Here is a 17,547-nt window from a genome sequence, read left to right as displayed (position 1 = left end):
ACCCTGTGAAGCCCAATCCAAGCACCTCTTTAAATATGAATTTCCCTGAAAGCATACCTTTTGAATAAAGTCCTAACTGTTTGCCAAATTTGGTGTAATTCCATTCAGCTGTTTTTTTTTTATGTATCGTACAGCAAAGTTTCTTAAGTGAATTAAGGGAGTTAACATGGGAAATAAGCCAATTATTGCCCTCGGTTGATGGATCGATGAAAAGCTTTCCAAGAAGAAGCTGAGGTGGATGAACTTCTTTTTGGAAACTTTCATGCAGCTTTGTCAAATAGCTCCAAAGTTTTTCAGTGGATTTCTAAGGCTTTTTAAATGCCAATTCCTAACTATAATTTGTTTTGTTTTTTTCAGTGAATTTCTACGGATTTTAACTAACACTGTGGCCAGGCCCTGCAACCAACCCCCAGTAAGCTTCCAACCCAGCGCCATGCACACCCTTCGGCAGTGAGAGGCGGGGTTTGGCCAAAGGGCCTGGAAGCAGAGCTTGAACTGGGGCACCTGATTTGTTTACATTTGTAATTGCTTCCAGTTCAGGATTAATTTCTCTGAATTAAGCACAGGTGCCAGAATGCATCTCAACATGCCTATTTATCCAAGAAGAGGCCACAGTTTTGAGCAAAATATCTTTCCAACTGGAATACTTTCTACTGGTTACCTTGTTGGTTAAATGTATAGCGTTGTTAATCCACACCAGAGCTGCCTACAGCTGCATAAAGAATCCCCAAGTAATGTCTCCAGTGATGTTGTGTGCCTGTAATTTTGTCAGTTTGATTGTTCCTCGACCATCTTCATACGAAAAGCTGCAATAGCATGAACCCTCGTGTAGAGAAGATGACAAGACTACAAAGAGTTGAATCTCAACCAAACAAAGGTACTATATGTAGTAAGTGCTTCATTGTTTCGTGGAGACGTGCTCCTTTTACTCTACATTAAGAACGTATCTCCAATACGCTCAGGGGGCCTTTTGGTAAGCTGTCCATCATCCAGGAAAAAGACGGGAAGAAGTTGCATACCACTAATGTATATGCCAAGCAAAAGCAAACTGCTGTCTCCCGTGGGTGTTCACCTTGGGAGATGGCTCTCGCAGGTGGCAGACCCCCAGGCCATTAGTGACGGCCCTCCTTCATTGCGCAGAGGGCCAGCCCCGGGTAGGTGGTCACCCTCAGGACCCCAGGACCTCTTTATTTGGATTTCTGACCATTTGGAGGTGGTGGTCCCTGGAACCCAGCAGTGCCATGCAGGAGGGGCCAAGTGGCACCCTCTAATGTATTTGTTAAGCCCCAGGGAGGTGGTGGTCCCAGGGGCTGTAAATAGCCTGACGGGAGCCACTTGCACCCCCTTAGTGATTTATTTATAAGTGGCTTGCCCCCAGGACCAGGGCCACCCAAGGGCTAATCTTTAAATAAGTTTGGGAGATCGCACTTCTTTTTTTTTTTTTTGCAGCAGATTTGCAGATGCTCTCTGATTTTGCAGCAATTAAAAAAAAATTTTTGTTTCTCCTGGCAGGTCGCCTGGGGGAACCCAGCAGTAGGGGTAGGGAGTCAGGGTATTCCTACCCTGCTCCCTTTTCTATTCTTTTACTTTATTTTTGGGACTTGGCTGAGTTAGTCCCAAAATGACTTCCTAGTTGAAGTGTTGGCAGCCAATCAGATATCAGCACAAGGACTGTTGGATCCATGGAGGATCTGCGTCCCTACATATCTAGATCTCTTTTTCTCTTAATAACTCTAAAACTTCTGAACGGATTTACACCAAATAACAAAAAAAGTCTCTTCCTGGACCAAGAACTACCTTTCTGACAAATTTGGTGTAATTCTGTCCAGTGGTTCAGGCTATAGTCATGTTCAAAATCCCTGCAGGAAATTGCATGGGAAAAAAGCATTTGGAGACTCCCCTCTTTTTCTTAGCCCCCACATGACAAATCACACCAAAACTTTAAAGACAGCAGCTGAAGTGAGTGGCAAACTAGTTTTGGACATTTTGTGAAGATTGGTCAAATGGTGCCAAAGTTATAAAGTTATTAGCAAAATAAAAAAATCTGTCTATGCGAAAAGTTGGTCTTAATTATATATATATATATATACATATATATATATACAGATATCCTACTGGTGGTCGCCAGTAGGTAATTATAGTTAGAATCTAGTTTTCATAGGAAAAGCTTTTGGTGAATATCTGACAAACACCCTTGAATTTTGCAACGTGGCAGGTATATGTATATATCATCCATTCTAAAGTAATGACTTCTGCCTCACTCTAGGCTGTCCGTTAGCCAGTCATTTAAAATCTCCTTACTGCACCTTGAGCCTGACTGCAACACAAGGAGGCCGTTGCCTAAGGCATTTGTTGAACATTCAGGCAATGAAAGGAGTGGCCATAAGCACTGTGGCCTCATTCACAAAAGTCATTATATGAGGCACTCAGTTAATATTGTCCCTTTCAGAGATGGCAATGACTATTTTGGACTTCATGAGATCTCATTCCACAAGGGCAGTACCATTCTATAAAAGAAGCCTTGCCCCGATGTAAACCATTAATCAGTTGCTAAGAGTGAACAGCAGCAGCTAAAGGAAGTTTGTTACCCACCCCAGCAGGAGTCTGCAGCTTGTATTTGGGCATTTCAGAGTATTCAAAGATAAGTCCAGAATAAGAGTCTCAAAGAATTCAGAAAGACACTTGGTTTTGGAAGTGACTGAAACGTCTTGCTTTAAGTGAGGATATATCTCGAGAGAGAGAGCATTCAGAAAGGTGACGTGTGCTGTACTTCCAAAAGTAGGGGGATTAGGGTTTCCTTCCTCCCTTGTTTACAATTTTGGCGAATGTTTATTCATGTCAGAGTTGAGCCTCGATATTTGTTTGCTTGTATGTAAAGTGGTGAATTCAGACTTTTGGACAGAAAAGATACAACAGCACATGACATTTATCTACAAAGGTGTGCACCCATGTAGGCAACAGAGCTCCATAGCTACTACAGCAGGGATTCCCAACCTTTCCTGTAACAAGAGATACTTATGTTCAATGAAAATCACCCCGAGCTACTAATATTATTAATAGTAAGCACATCAGAAAAAATACATCAGTGGCTTCTTCATGCAAGATTATTAGCAGTGGTCATCTTGGTGCATCAGTTAGGGTTGCCAGGAGTAATGTGAAAAAGGCTTTATAAGTTTAGAATGCCTTTAAAAAGCTATTGTATGACAGCCATAGCTGCAATGACTCTGGCACCAAGGAGATATTCGTAATATATCTCTCTACTGCTACATGATTTATCACTTCCATCAACTTTAAATATATCTTGACAAGTCTACTATTTTTCTCCATACATCAGCTTCTGAGTTCTGAAAATGCACACATTTTCATCTCGATTATAGGCTTTTTAATTTGGGCATACATATATCAATTCAACAAAGCAAATGTTTCTAACTTATTAGGCTGGCCTGCACATAGGAGAGTTATTTACAGGTAGCTGGAGAGCTACTAGTAGCTCACAAGCTACTCGTTGGAGACGCCTGTACTAGAGGTTAATACATTGAAGTAGAATTTGACTAATGCTTTCAGTGTTCTGAAAGAACGATAATGAACTACCTCTTTGGGAATTTGACAGACGATTCTCTGAAAAGGAACTGGTGCCATCCTCCAAAAGGTTATCAACCTTACTTCTACATAAAGAAAGCAAGAGACTTCAGAAAAAAGACAACATTAGACTATAAGGTGCAGGTTTGAGTAACATGTTTTGCTGATTAAAGAAAGATTGCATTTCTGATTCCAGTTTCTGACCACAATATCTTTAGTAGGAAAAGTAACCCATTCGCAAACCTATTCCAATCTCTTGTAGTATGAAGGTCCTGGCAAGCATGTTTCTCAGCCAGCGCAGTATTTGTCTCACACATAGGTCCTCTGAATATATTTGTTGTATATTTTGAATTTGAATAAGAGGAACAACTCAGTAACAACATCATCTTATCAATTGTACCTATTTTCCAATGCCTACTTCCTAACTCACCTCCCCCCCTCCTTTTGTTCCTAAAACCCCACTCTCTCATTTTTAGGCAGTGCACCATTTGAGCCTATCATCTGGCTGCAGAGCCAAGGTCGGGGCAGCAAGTGATTTTGCCACCACCTAAGTATCTGATGCTGGTCATCAATGACCCCCAGATCCTCAGTGCAAGCAATCAAGCTATCACAGCTTTTCTCAATGAATCTATCAAATTCTCATGACATATGTATGTTTTCTTTACATTTGCCCCGCTGTCACTCTTACTGTTACCCATGAAACAAATATGAGGATATTCAATACCTGCAGAATACTGATATGTTCCTTCACTACATACTGTTTGTATTGTGATATTGTAATACTCTCCACAGCTGTAGTAAACCAAGTCTCCTAGTGTGCACATCGCAGTCCACCCAAATGGCACATATCAGAGGCTATCCTGCAAGCAGCAATTCAAAACCATCTTTTGCTCAGGTACGTCTGTGGCCCTAGTCCCTCCAGTATACTTTACAAACATCTACATCTCATTGACCCCTTTATCACAAACAAATGTTATTAAATTGTTGCTTGTAAGAGATATTCTATATTACCCCTGTTATTTAGCCACATCAGCACACGTTGTCATACCTCTCACAGTTGTCCTCATTCACATGTCTCTTGTCACAGAATCCACCCTGACAGGAAGTCAGGTAAGACACAAAATTATGTCATGTCCCAGAGGAGCTCTGTCATCAGGTTCCTCCTAGCAAGTAGCATTAAGGATGATGGTCCCCTCTTCAGTGACTGAGCCTCCACTTAGATTGCAACCTTGCCTGTCTCCAGTCATATCCTTAACCCTATGTGGTTGTATTGTTCTATGCCCATCTAGCTGGTGAGGTCCATGTTCTCCTCCATCCCTGTTCCTCTTACACTCTGCCTTAGTGCTAGATGCACGCTACAAAGTGATATGGAGAAAGTGAAAGGTCCATGAGCAGATTCGTTCACTACTTTGCAAAGATTACACAGGGAATTTCACATTAGCCTCTGTGAGACAGATGCCAATTCCCGTCTTCAACACTTCTGTTAACCTGCAAAGGATTTCTTACGTCCCAATGTCCAGTGGATGAATTTGGCCAACTTGTTTTCCCACATCCAAGATACTTGGCACAATTTTCACAAGTCACGATGGACAATGAGATGGGTCCACTTACTCAAACTATGTAACATAGACAGACATATCCTCACAATGGCACCAACGTATGCATGGCTTACTCAGAGACCCACATGACATAATGGATAATAGCTGTTGACTTCACAAACAGCAGCTGCTAAATAGATGTTTACATGGTTTGCGTGGGACAATGCCATGGCCTATGTTGTATTTCCACATTATCTGAGTGAACTACATGATGTGATAAGTGCTTACGATCATAGTCTAACCTAACTTCTCAATGCATGTGCATACTACTCATATCATTTTTGCACAATATACTGACAAAGGACTGTCTTAAGGTCTGTAGCACACAATGACATGGTGATTGTTCCACTAAAACCAGTCTTCTGCGTGCCAGCCTGTATGGAGAAGCAGATAACTGTAAAAAAGGGGAAACGTAACAATGCAGTACGTGTTATTTGGTAACAACTTGGCCATTTTGACATTTCATGCCTTACGCCCTGGCATCATTACAATACAGGCAAGACAATCCTATAAACACCACATGGAAATCATGTAGTCTACAGGTATGGGATTTCAATAAGTGTGCACATTATTTACCACTGTCTTGCTGCTGATGTTTTTCCCGCTGGCAATGGAGGTATGGGTAGGTAATCAATAGTACTCCAATATGTAGTCCGTTCAAGCTGGGGATGCCTGGCGTTGGGCTCCGTGGACCTTCTAAAATGTTCTGAACCTTGATCCAGGTCCAGCAACCCAGTTTCTCCCAACACTAGTGGCACTCTGACCCATTAGGGTGGTAACCCTATTGTAGTGCAACACCTGGCAATATCCTCCAAGATGGCGAGAAGTGCTTCCATCTGCCCCTTCCCATAACGCTCAGATAATGCTCAAAGTCCCCCTCCCAATTTAACTTAATTTCTTCTGGAATAAAATTCTGAACCCTCTCACTTTTAGCTGTTTTGAAGGCACTAGATCTCCTTTCAGAAGCAGCAATCCCCTTGAAGAATTGCTCAGGAGTGGCCATTTCTGCACTTTTTCTATGTAACTTCCTGTTTGTCAGAGTTAGAATAGCACTCCACATATGCACCAGGAACCTCGCCTGCCCGCGACGGTGCCTGCTAGCCGCTGATTGCAGTCCTGACCAGCAGGCTCGGAATGGGAGCTGTGCCAACTGCTGGTTCTCTGCTGATACTATAGCTTCAGACCTCCTACCTTGGATCCAGGTTCCTGGGGCCACCCTGCTGCATTCTGCTTCTGCCCTCCACATGCCCTGTAGTGTCTGACCTTGCGGAGGCCGCCTTATTTGCTTCCACACCCAGAAGGAAGTTGCCTGGGCGTTCCCTGAGTGTGCCAGCAGTGCCTGGGTCCGTCAGCTCCTTGTCTGACTGGTGGGTGCCCAGAATGAGGGTGTTCTGGCGTGAGGCGGATAGACTGCCTTCATCCACACATATCTAGATGCCTACCAACGTCTTCACATGCCTGGCCGGTGCAATGCTTCGCAAATACCACGCACAAGTGGTTTCTCAAGCCCCGATGAATGATGATCAACAACTGCCCCAGGCAGTCCATCGCCACCTGGTCCAGCTGTTCAAGCCGCGCTTCCCGTCTTCCAACAGTTCAGTGAGCTGATTGACCCTTCAATGGCAGTGCCACGGTGGAAGACATGGATCCGCAGGCTCAGCAACTACTTTCGCACCAAGCGCAAGACAGATGACACAGTAAAGTGATCTCTTTTACTCCATTTCGGAGGAGATGGATAGAATGATCAGGGCTATGACACAGCTGTGCCGGCCAGGAACGTCCACTTTGATCTTCAACTAAACCCAGACTATGAACACTTCAAATTGTGACAGGCCCGCCAGTGGGAGGATGCACGCCTGAGGGCCTTGGCTGGTCCCTCCATGGATGACGACCAGCACAAGGAAGTCAGGGCAAAGCTCATCTAAGGTTGGCAGTCCGCTGTTCCATGATGCCTCATCCTTTGCCAGCTGGCAATCAAGCTGGAGGACATTTTGATCCTTGCATGCTCCCATGAATTGTCCAACAGTATGGTGGAGGTGATGGAGTATGCACTGGTCCAGCACCCAGCAGCCAAACACACATGCAAGGCGGTAAAAGTCAAAGAGGAGACAGTGGATGCAATCGCTCGCCAACAGCCACAACCCCAGGTGCACAGGCCACTGGCTACACCCTCGGCCAAGTGTCACAATTGAGGCACCACAAAAGGATGATGGATGGAGTGCTGAAACTTTTCAAACACTCACCCCCAGTCACAGATCTGGGTTTAATGCTTCGGCGTTCTTTTGCTCACCATGCCACCCCAGTTTGGACCCAGCCACATGCAAATTAGTCTTGACCCTGTTTCCCATGGGAACAGTCCAGCCCTAACTGGTCAGCCTGGTCCTCCATAGACCAGAAGCAAGCATCCTGGTACCGGTTTCAGGGTATCACCCTTCATTCGCCAGGCTAGCTTGAAGCAAGGCCCGATAAGTACCCCACAGTTTGTGGTGTCACACTGGTGTCCCTGAGGGCCTTTGGGAACTTTGTTGTTCAATACCTCTAATATTGGGTGTCTCCATGTTTCACAGTTCTACCACTTTTTTTCGCCTGTTTCCAATTTTCCATTATAGCATGACATGTTTTATTTACTATGAATGAAAACATTTCAGGGTTTGTGTGTCTTATTTTCAATCAAGTTCTGCTTGTTCTTAAGGATGCATTTGCAAACAGTTATTAGGTGTGATTCCGTTTTCTGCTGTCCTTCTTGAGACATCGGGGACATCAAGTGTCAGCACAAATTGTTTTTTTTTGTTTTTTGGTTGCTCAACTGCAGTGAGTAATCGCTGAGGCGTGAAAGAAAGGAGTTATATATCCTGGTAGGTTGTCAGGTCAGTTGTCTGGGGCCAAGATCTCAATGGTAGCTAGGCAACCTTCATGACAAGTATTGCTACGGCTTCTGAAATCACAAGAGCATCATCCTACTGCACACACACTCTCATGGTATAGCAAATAGCAATGTTCTAGTCAAACCTTACACCTTAAGGCTGGTTGCAATATTTGTTTAAAACCTTTCATAGATATTGCACAATACATAAAATGTCGAGGCAGTGCTATATTTCTGTTTGTGTTACATGTAAAAGCAAAGAAACACAGCACTCTATCACACACTTTTCTAATGATTTATGCAGATATTTAAACACACCTCTTTTGTTAAATAGCTTCTCTACAGTGTCACTAGACTTGAATGTTCATATCTTACAAATGTGGGACAGTTATATGCAGTCTAAGGTTACTCTGAGTATGCAGGCAGGCAGAGTATCAGTCTATTTCATTGTCTACCTTCCATTGTGGTCAAGGTGGCAGGCAGAGATGGTGCACAATTTGAACAAACCAGCTCAAGATAGAAGTAGAGTGCTCCTTATCAATCACGTGGCAGCAGTTGGCACTGCAAGAAGGGATTTCAGGACCCTTGTGCCTTTTAGATGTAGTCATAAAGAGGAAGCCGCCACTGAAGGGTACAGATTTGGGGAGCATTTGGTTTCTTGTGGTTTCAGTGGATATAGTGTAGGTGGGATGCAATGGTTGGGACACCATTTTGTGGAAGTCAGGGACGCACGTTTGTTGCTGTGTATCAGGAGAAGAGGTGTGCTTAGGGACTGTAGTCAAGGTGGGCTTTGTGTGAGTGGTGGTTGGGGCAAATCATGTCATAAATATCTGCAGAGACAGCAGCCAGGCCGCTTCCTCGAGACAACACAAGGGGCTCATGCAGGGTCAGGCTGGGAGAGAAAATAAACCCGGGTAACAAAATAAAAGTGGCCCCCATTATTGAATTAGAAAGCTTAAAACCTGGGACATGTTTGCAAATTGAGGCAGTTTTGAACATGTAAAGACACGCTACATAGGTACTTTTCAAGGTATGGAAGGCGGCATGGTTTTGAGCTTACTGCAGATAATGTTTGTTTTAATATCTGGGAAAAACAACAGTAAAAGCCAGCCCTGCAGACCATATAAAATGTGCACAAACAGCCAAAAACATGGCCCACACACACGTGTGAGACAAGCTTGACAGACACTGCTTGATTGCTCTACAGGCCAGTCCAGCCGTGGCTACAGGGTGATGCCAGAAGAGGAGAGAGGCCTTGTGCTCTCCATATATCCACACAGCAGTGTGCACAGTAGCTTTTTGCTGTCTTCATGCTTATCTGGGGCCATGCAGTTGCAATCATCTTTCAGGGGTCAGCTTTGCTCTCTGTTCTAAATGATCATTTAGTGGCCTGGCAACAGACACAAGCTTCTTATCTTATTAACGACTGACAGATCATTGTTGCTTACGTCTGCGTGTGGAACAGCCTTAACTGGAGCTGTTTTCAAGCTTCAAAAGCATAAAGTATTTTCCTGACTCTTCCCTTACTCTTTCAAGGGGAGTGGACATTATCCTGAATTTGGTCCAGTCCTTTCTCTGCACCTGTGTACATAGCTTTTTCTACTCAAAAGGTGAACAATGGATGTTGGGTGCAAATCACCTGGCCACTAAAATTCAAAGCTGTACCTAGAGTTTTGGAGGGACTGACGAGCGCATCTTTCCAGTAGTTGTTTCCATGTCATCTACCTACCCAAGGTGCTCTGTCACTCCGGTTTCTTTGGAGATGGCAGAAATCTGGTAATGTCCAATACCTGGGGCTTAATCTCACGGCCAATTACAGGCTATTGCTGGGCACTTGCATGTTAGCCAGATCTGAACACAGTATGTGGGGAATGGACAGTTAATCCATTTGCTTTGTGCTGGCCTTCTTAGTGGCTCATGCTTTGAGCTCGGTCATTGCTAGATTGTCTCAGGCTGACCAGCCGCAACAAGCTCTATCCTGGGTGGAGGGGCACATATAGCTTCCAGCTCCACTGAAGGTTATGTGGCTCTAAACCAGCACATCTGCTTTACTTTAAAACAACAACCGGGATGGAACGAGGGCGATGAGCAATTTAGAGGGATATGGAGGGAACATGAGCCAACAAAGAAACACCAACTTCTGCTTATTATTTGCACAATCACCATTTCTCACCCTGAAATGGCCATTGATAGGGGTACCTGTAATTCTAGAGGAAGGAAAGAAGAGGGTTATATGTTTTTGGTAAATGGCAAGTGGGATTTGCTGTTTCGTGCCGATTTTTTCCCACAGTGCTTCACACTGAGATTTAGTAGCTGTGTGAGAGACTCTGGAAGCAGCTAACACTAGCAATAACAGTCAATTTAGTCATTGGGGGCAGCAGTAAACCAGTCATAGCAGGGTCTGTGTTGCCATGGAGGCAGATACCAAATATAGGAATGAGTGCTAGCCTGATAGAGACACCATTTGCAGCATTCAATGTTGCCACTTGGGCAGCGGTGGACCCACCACAGTAGTATCTTTTCCCTAGAGGCAGTAACCACTAGCAAAGGCATTGCACTCTGCCCTAGGACTGCCCGTAATAATCCACAGGAGTGCGTGCTGCCCTTTGGTCACCAGTGTCCAGCCATGTGCTGTCCTAGTGGTGTCAGTTATCAACCATTGTGATGTTTCATGCTGTGGAAACAGCAAAACTAGCATTAACAGTCAATTCTGTTCTTATGTTAGCAGTAACTACCACGCAGTGTTCAGTGCTTTGTGGGGTCTAGTCACAAGTTATCATATTATATGCTATGCTAGAGACACCAGATTGATCACATTGCACGATGCCTTGGACACAGCGTTCACCAGTCACTCTGTTTTGGGGGGGAGACATAACAAAGCGTTACACTGGGGCTGCCATGTGGCTGTATTGAGAAGGATTAGCAAAAGGAAGGGGCTGATAAGCAGGCAGCAGGGAACAGCTATGTGCTGTGCTTGTGTGTGCTAGGCACAGCATTAACCATGCTTTAGAGTGTGTTATTCCTCTGGAGTCACTATTAATAAGTCATAACAGTGCATTCTGCATCCGTAGCAATTGAAAGCCTGCATTAGTGGAAGCACTAGAACTTCAGATCTACCAAGCCAAGTGGATAAAAAAAAAAAACCTGCAAGACCCAATGCCCTCTTTCCTGTATCTACTTCACTCAAATAACATCCTGCCTTAAGGTTTCAACATCCAGTCCACAAAACCCACCAGTCTGGAATCAGAAACCACTAAACGGATCTCAGAACCCATTTCCCTGAACTTCCTTACTAGCAATACTGATCTCAAGACATACAGTTTGCAACAAGAACCCATCAGGAGGCCTTATGGGCCAGCTACCTCAACCTCAGTTACCAATCATGTGCCCCTAAACACCGATCGTGTGGTATTGACACTCACCAGGTAGACAAAACAACTCACCATGTCACACACCATTCAGTGGAGCAGATGGGCTACTGGCTATAACCCTAAGGGTTGAGCCATTTGTCCATGGTGTTCATCTTACCATGGGTCTCTGCAAACTGGGGCAAGTGCACACTTTCCTCATATGACTCTCAGGGTGGCGATGGTGGGCAGTCAAAGGCTTCTCAGGGACATACAGAGGATTCAAGCCCTCAGAACTCTTTTATTGAGTCAAAGAATTTATGCTGGCAAATCGTTAATTCCTAATGGCAGGTTTCTCTTTAAACATTCAAGTCACAGTGTCAGCGTTTCAATCTCAGGCTCTTGTTACCTTCTCACCATATATGCAGCTTGGTGCACTGCTGGATGGTGCATTTGTCATGTTTTGGTGTTGCAGGACCGAGGGTGACAGCCTCATTAGGGCCATTGGGATGAACTGAGCGACAAGCCTGGTTGGTGCGTCATCGTCTATGGGCCATGCGTTAAGTCCTCCACTACTAAGGCAATGATGGTTCTTTCAGGATAATCTAAACATTGAGCAACAGAAGCCATGTCCCTCAGGCATGCTGCAAGGTTGCTGGTCGGCACACTGTTATTCTGGCTCATACTTTCTTCACACAGTTTACCATATGAACCATGCACAGAGACTGGGTTACTTCACATGACGTGTGTTGGAACTGTGTTTACAACTAACATCAGATGGCTTCTTCTGGTTGTTCCACACATTAGGAATTTCACTGGGCTTCCTCCGGATAGGGCCAGGTTCTCTCTCCTTCTCTCTCCAGACAGGCACATAAGCAGGCTTCTGGTGCTAGGAAGACCCACAGCTTATCCATCAAGCTGCACAAACTTCAGGAAGAAAAACTTGGAACTGCAGCAAAGTGGGATAGTTTGGATTAGATCTTTATACTGATGTTTACGACAGGGGATGTTTATTCACTGCCTCTAAGGTCCTGGAACAGGTTTGGCTTTGTTCCTTTTCAAATGACATTTTCTGGCTGTAGTGCGGATACAGCCTTTGTGAATGCGGAAGGGTATCACAGCAGGTAGCAGTGATGCTGGTTTAAAGTAGGAGCATGCAAAATATGGGCACAATGAAGGGTGACGTTCCTGCACCTGGTTGTCATCAGCCTTCCTGAAATAGAAATAAGGGCAGACTAAAGGGCAGGCCCTCCCTAGAAACTTCCTCTCATTCAACAACAAAATCTTCTGACTCACCCCTCTCAGCTACCATCCACATCCACTAAATGGCAGTGTTCAGGAAGAACCAATCAGCAATCCTCCTCTAGCATAAAGTCCTCATAGGTCTAATGGTAGTCCTGTCTCAATCCTTCCTCACTTCATTGTCTGGATCAACGCACTCCAGCTTCAGTAATGCAGACAATTCACTTGAACTGTCTGGGGAAGCTGAATTCACCTCCCATCAAGTGCCCTGCTAAACAAGGGGCAATCCAAAATGAGTCTGACAAGTCCCAGCAATCATTCTCTCATCACATGGAGTCTTTTTATCATAAACACAACACAGCCCCAGGTATATAAACACTCTGAATGTCAGCACAACAGTCTGACTGTTACACCAAAGCATCACTTTACACAAGTGGGGCCAGTAGTCTGCCCTTTCCCAAACACAGGAAAAAAGTATATTCAGGATTAATATTTCACAAATATCAACACACTGCCATGACAGCCTCATGGCAGCAACTCAGTCCCCTGTCTATGACAGGGGGCAAGCTTGTTGTGCCCTTTCAGACCACAGAAAAGATTCTGGACCTTGGCTTTACCATGGATATGTTAGGCCTCAGCTTACTTGGGAGATTTGCATGTTAGCTAAGCCAACAAAATGTAGGGGTACCAATTTTGCATACAATCGAGTCACTAAGGGAATGAGTAAGTGACTGTTTATAATTTGGAGGGGAAATCACATCCCAAAATACCTGGTAGGCCCCAAAACCTACCAGCCATGGCATCAGGACACGCGTAAGGACTTTAGGACGTCTACAGGAAAAAAACTATACTACTAACTCCTAACAGGATTTTAAAGTCAGTGCCTTTGAATCCATTTTGATCCTCAGCATCTGTCTTATAAGATTGTGCATATTAGCAAGCAGGCATTTGTCCTCTTAAGAACAGTGGAATATACTGTTCACCATGTCAGGATACACAATATATTATTCAAGGCGAGTTCATCGAATTAATTGCATTAGACAGAAGTAAATCATATTTTTCCTTACATCCTATGAGAATTGTAATATGGCGGACGGGATATCTGTTGCATTTGTGATGGAGTAACCCATCTACCAAACTCTTAATCAGGCCCAGAGTCTAATTTCATGCCAGGTATTTTACTTTTTGTAGTTTTGTAGGAAAGTAGTATGAACGCAATGTAAGGATGTAAGATGTATCTGAATATAGAAGCAATTATATTATTAACGGTTTACATAGCGCTCATAATAAGTGTCTTTTATCCTAAATCCTGTGCTCTACAAAGCGTGCCACCTGACCAGTGTTTGGAACATCTCAAGAGTTTTGTTATTGTTTCCAGAAATGTGACACAACAAACACACATACTTAAATCAAGTCAGACTTATTGGCTTTGCCAATGTTCGTTCGTTGTATGAGATAAGTTAATAAAAACAATGATTTTGTTGTGAATAATTAGAATGTTTCAATTCTGATAACATAAAACTGTGACTTAAACCTTACTAATATCTGTGGAAGGATAAGTTGCCTTTGGAATGTCTCAGATACTCCTACTCTCGCTTTTACACCACTTTCTTCTGCAGTCTCTCACTCTAAGAAACCTGAGCCCTTTCTCTCCCACATCTTTCTGAAATCCTCCATCGGCATATGTTGCACTTTCCCACAATTACCAATATCACCTAAGCGACTATCGCCCTGTGCGTTCTGCAGAGAGGCAAAGGACTGGATCTGCGTGTAGCCTGCACATATCCATCAGACAGTGACAACCACTGTGAGAATCTAGCCTTGCCCTTCTGCCTCAATTCAGATTTCTCACTCGTGCACCGGCATAAATAGCCTCTTAACCCACCCAGACACCTCAAGCGACTCAGTTTGCACTACACGGGAGTCATGTGTTGCATGAAAACAAAAAAACTACAGATACGCAACATTTTGGAAAAAGCAAACTCTCTGAGGGAATACACGATGAAGTAAAACGTGAAATGGAAACAGATTGCATCACTAGCATGGATACTTTAAGGGATTCTACAGTTATGTTGAGAAATAGATCAGTCTTTTGCCTGTAAGGTTAGGGGCATGAATACAGAGCCCCATAGGGAACTGTTTCAAAGTCAGTTTATAATTACTGTCAGGTCTGAGAACCAGCAGGACCCAGCCCACTTAAAGCCTTGCCCTATGGAATCTTTAGCAGTGCTCCTATACATATACCTTTCAGCAATTTATATATAGGCCTCGCCTGACTGGATGTCCTGAAGGGTGAACTCGACTCCAGCACAGCTGGGACTGTAGCGGGCCGTGTTCTGTCCCTGCACATTAACCCTCTATACTATTTCATGACGAGTCAAACATATTACTAGACACACAGATCTCTCAAGTAAGCGTATTAACCACCAGAGTTTTTTTAACTGCTGTAATACCAGACGGGAAAACAAATATCTCTGCAACAGGTGCCTTAACCTGATAGGCTACTGTAAGCCTTTTTCTAACCAATTAAATAATGTAGAACCGATGAACTATCACATTTGTCCTTGTTGCGAATGTATTTGGAGGGCACAGTTTTTTTTTAAAGTAAATTAATAATTTGGCTTTCAGATTCCCCTCAATATAACTCCACCCTTGTGACTCTGCCCCGTTACTCCCAATGCATGGTTTCACAAGTATTTTCCATTTCTGGCATAGATTAAGAATCCTAATCTCTGCTGTATCAGTGCTGGAAATGGAGGAAAAAAATACTCGTATGATTTTATTAACACGGGACTGTGAACCTGGAAGCAGTTACATACATCATAAAAATTCAAAAGTATTTAAACTCCAGCGCTGGGCTGGTTAAACTCAAAGCAGTGTATATAAGAGTGAGAACACCAGTATAAACAACAGCCGGGACAGGGAAGAATCTCCCGTCATATAAGCTCCTACATGTCAGCGGGTGAGCCGCGCCTCTAAACTCGAATAAATAATGGGACTTTTTCGTCAAGGCAGTTAGTAAAAAACTAATATAAGGAAAATGTATCAAACACGCGATTTACCACTCGATTGTCTTACCTGAGGGCTATTATGTTTCAGTCTGAGCGAGGTTTCTGTTTTCCCGCAGGTTCTGCTCTCGCAGAGGAAGATATGACAGCGAAACTCAAGCCGCAGGGCTGGAAGGGGGAGGAGCCACTGCTTCCCTTTACTATTGGCAAGAAAAGGTCAAATATGGGTCATAAAGAACGGGTCAGGAGGCGGGATTTTTCTCAAAACTGCAGAGATGTTCATGAAATAGCATCAGACTGTTTTAGAGATATTTCAGCACCAGATGAATGACTTGAAAAAAGATGCAAAGATTAAATCTTTCCTTGTCATTGCAAAAACATAGATCGCCCCACTGAAAGTTAGGTTGTAGTCACAAAGAAAGAGTTGATATTTTGACGCATTAATTTAAGTGGGATGAAAAGTGTGTGGAGTTGGGGACTTTAAAAGATGTGTGACAAAAGAATCGTCTCTAAAAATGTCCATAAGCTTTGAGACCTATGTATATTAGGGCGGGGCCCAGTACATATGTAAATTAATCATCTGAATCCTTACATTTAACAGTTTAACCTATATATCACCCATTTTCTGGGTCATAACCAATAAAGCACTTGACAATGTAGGTAAGGGTGTGGCGCAATATGTACTGAAATCCGGTCTTTAAAAAATGATTGTGCAGTTTCTGCTCAGGAGCCAACCTTGATTGCTCCTTCTGGTTCTCCCTCACTCATCAGGTGCAGTGGTGCTGGAACTATTTTCAGAGTGGGGGTGCTGTCATCAATATCACACAACTGAACTCACAGGGACCCTGAGGAGTCCAAGTGTGCCAAATGAACCTCGCCCATGTAGCAAGTGTGCGGTATGTAGCTTGTTGTGAATGTTTGAGCACACTGTCGCAAAAATAAAACGAAAGCATAGGATGGCAGCTCATTGTCATTTACAGATAGCACATTTTCGACTGGAATGGCCATTAACTTTGCATAGACCTAGTTTTTTTTTTGTTCTAAATCTTTTATTATTTTCTTAAAGATAGTAGGAAACAAAAAGTATGCATTACATACATACATGGAGCCTACTAAAATGCTTGTGACGGCGTCCATAGACAATACATCCGTCTGCAACCCTGTACAAAGGGGTTATGAATAAACAGAATCCAATTTGAACAAGTCAGCAAGCAGAGGATGTTGGGGCAAAACAGCAAGGGCAACACTGAGTCTCGCTGAATAAAGCATACAAAACAGTGCTATAGAGCCCCAGCAATCACGAATGTTGGCGATGGTTGTAGTAGGCATACATAATATTACCATGAGGGAGAAGATGGCAAAAAAGGAGAGATAGAAAAATTAGGAGATGAGGGACTACCATGTGGTTAAAAAACAGTATGAAAAGAGTGATTATGACAGCCTATGTCCGTGGAGAGTGCAGAGTGGGTCAAGAGGGTACCAGCTGACGGCCGTAAAATTATCAAGTGCGTGCCAAATAGATTGAGCAGTGACAGGCATCCCTGTTGAAAAGGATATACTTTTATGTGTGCTTCTAAGATAAGTAGCCCATGTCCACTATGTGTGGTATGGTATATTATTTAGCACCTTCCATTCCAATAGAATGACTTTGATTGCCGCAGTGAGTAGAAGCCCTAGAAGAACTGATTCTTTGTCAAGTAGATCTAGTGGGAAGGTTAAAGAATGTGCAGGCCTAGCAGTGTAAAGGGTAAAGTTAGCGAGAAGACCACATTAAAAAATAGCCTTGGATTGTTTATTGGTATTGTCCCAGTACGATGATAGCCATTTGAAAGAAACGTGCTCAGCGTTCCCAGAGGCTTTTTCACAGGACCAGCAAGAGACACAAACACTCTTGCCTGGGACAGTGATTG

The 17,547-nt window shown here is 43.6% G+C and overlaps 1 protein-coding gene across 1 annotated transcript in view; it reads right to left on the bottom strand.

Moving 5' to 3' along the window:
* LOC138268394 (leukocyte elastase inhibitor-like) overlaps positions 1-15,827 on the bottom strand; it is a 61,891-nt gene extending 46,064 nt beyond the window's left edge. Inside the window, exon 1 of the mRNA XM_069217993.1 lies at positions 15,708-15,827. The gene's annotated coding sequence lies outside the window, so the exon portion shown is untranslated. The remainder of the gene's footprint in view (positions 1-15,707) is intronic.
* Positions 15,828-17,547: the final 1,720 nt, after the last annotated feature.

This window comes from Pleurodeles waltl, chromosome 2_1 (assembly GCF_031143425.1).
Source record: "Pleurodeles waltl isolate 20211129_DDA chromosome 2_1, aPleWal1.hap1.20221129, whole genome shotgun sequence".
Taxonomy (NCBI): Eukaryota; Metazoa; Chordata; class Amphibia; order Caudata; family Salamandridae; genus Pleurodeles; species Pleurodeles waltl.
The sequence above is the reverse complement of the archived record's forward strand: the minus strand, read 5'-3'. Positions and strand labels throughout refer to the sequence as shown.